We start from the raw sequence: 2614 nt of genomic DNA, 5'->3' as shown, positions 1-2614 counted from the left end.
AAATGTTCTTATAAGAGGTGTCTTGGTCATGGTCTCTGTTCACAGCACTAAAACACTAACTAAGACAGAAGTTGGTACTAAGAGTGGGTATTGCTATAATAGCTTGGCCATGCTTTTGTTTGGAAGAATGTGAATTTGGGGACTTTGGATTTGGCAAGTAATGGAGTGCTTCAAGTGGGGCTTAATGAACTATCCTAGTATGAATATGGAAGATTTTGTTGCTGAGAGTGACTTGAACTGTGGAAACCTGGCCCAAGAAGTTTAAGGGGATAATTTCAGTATGTGACCTAGAGATCATTTTTGTGGCATTTTGGTGAAGAGTGATGAAGATTGGCTACTTTTTGCCCTGACAAAAGAAGTCTCAAAAACACCCATCATAGACTTTGCTCTCTGGTTAAGTCTCATGAAGAGCATTTAAAACAAGCATAGCAAATTAAGAAAGGAAAAATATAAAATATATAGTTGGAGCCATAAAGAAGCACCAGGAAATGAAGTGGATAATATCCTTTGTTCAATGATATTAAATGAAATTAAGGTAGTAGTGATATTGGGGCAAGATCCCACCCAGCTAAGTTAAGTCTAGCCTTAGTAGTACCAGCCTTTAATCAAAAGAGTCAAAGACAAACAGATCTCTGAGTTCAAGACCAGCCTTGTGCAAGTTCTAGGTGAAGAAAACTTAAATCCAGGACTACACCTTTCATCTCAGTGCTTAAGAAACAGGCATGCAGGTCTCTGAGTTCTAAGTCAGTCTACAGAACAAGTTCCAGGACAGCCAAGCTTAGTTAGTGAAGGAGTTGGAAAACAGAAAGGTGTTGATAAAGTAAGAGAACAAGGGGGCCATATTCTGTCTCCAGCAAACAGCAAAACTCAGCAGTTTCAGCCATGTGGCTCTGGCTTTAGAGTCCAGAATATAAGTGACTACTGGGACAATTGACGCTGGTTAGCTGAAGCTAAGAAGTGAGTTGTGATTAAGAAGAGACCAGCATCACCGAACTGAAATCTTCTGAGACGTGTTTTCTGAGAGCACAAAGAAGCTGTGTTCCAGAGATAGCTAAGGTTGTACCTGCTGAAGAAGCTGTATATGGTTATGTGTAAAAGTCACTCAGGTGGTACTGGTTTTGAAGGTATAAAGGCTTCATGAAGGACAGCTGAAGCTTGGCACTAAGAGAGGTCACGGAAGGCCACTGTTGAAAGTACAGCTTCAGTTGCAGTTGAAGGCCCAAGACTGCAGGGGTCAAGCAAAAGAGCTGAGGTTTGGCACAATGAAGAGAGCTTATGAGAGGCTATTGGTGAAGTCTAGTTGCAGTGGAAGACCCTGAAGATGATATCTTTATGCAGGAAGTCAGTTACAGCAGAGAATGAGGCCTGTCATTAGATGAGAAGGAAGGGTGGGCAGGACAAAGTTTTAGAAAGAGGAGAAGAAGCTAGAGTGATAAACCACTACCCAAAGTCTAGACATGGACAGACCCATGGCTCTAGCTGCATATTTTGCAGAGGATGGCCTTGTTGGGCACAAGTGGGATAAAGAAACCCTTGGTCCTGCCAAGGCTGGACCCCCCAGTGTAGGGGAATGTCAGGGAAGAAAGAGAAGAAGGGGGGGATGGTTGTAGAGGTGGAACACCCTCATAGAAGAAGAGGGAAATAGGATAGTAGTTTTATGAATGGGAAACCGGGAAATGGAATAACATTTGAAATGTAAATAAAATATATCTAGTAAAAAAATGTAAGAAGAAAAAAAAGAAGCTAGGGTGAGCAGAAGGATCTGGGAGGACATGGCAGCAGATGTTAAGATTCGTCTTTGCTCATAATATACTCTGTTATGAATGTATTTAAGGTATGGGTGTGTACACGATTTTGTGCTATCTAGATGGGCAAATTGTATCTTATCGATTGGATCAGAGGTTATTGTGTGGTGTTCTTTCATGTGGTGACTTAGTTGAGTTCTAGAGAAGGTGCAGTGGCAGCATGCATGAAGCCCACTACAGATTTGGGATGTGTATGCACGGTGTTGTAACAACCTGCCAAAGGAAATCTGAGTGAAAGTGGTGCGGCAAGATGCCACACAGGAATGGCTTTTGGCCTGCCCATGTCAGAGAGTACCTTGAGTGCTAGCATGGAGCCCCTGAGATCAATTAGCACTAGTTCCTCTGGCCCAATAGAGTCCAAACTAGTGAGAGAGTGACCACCCAGGTCAGAGAGAGCCCTGGAGAGAAGCACCGGAATGGGACTCTAGGGAACAGGTTGCCCTTCCTTTTTATGGCAACAAGACCCTAGTGTATGGAGATGCCAATACCATAGGATGATTACCAAGAACATCAGTAGCAGTGGAGTGGATTAACCTGAGCATAGAGTGATAGAGAGGGCAAAGCTGGAGAAGTGACAACAGCCCTTTGAAGGATCCCAGAATACCATGTATGGATCTCAGACATTGAAAAAAGAAGCATTAACATTGAAGTTGCGTTGAAGACCCCAAGACCTTGAGATGCCACAGCTATGGATTACCTGCTAAGGAGAGCTGGAAGCAATTCAGGAGAAGAAATTTGTTGCAGTCCACAAACATGGAAAAGGAACTGGGGGCCCGGCCACAGACCCGCACACCTTCCGATTTCCACCT

This window comes from Rattus norvegicus, chromosome 11 (assembly GCF_021556685.1).
Source record: "Rattus norvegicus strain SHRSP/BbbUtx chromosome 11, alternate assembly SHRSP_T2T, whole genome shotgun sequence".
Classification (NCBI taxonomy): Eukaryota; Metazoa; Chordata; class Mammalia; order Rodentia; family Muridae; genus Rattus; species Rattus norvegicus.
This window is presented reverse-complemented; position numbering follows the sequence as displayed.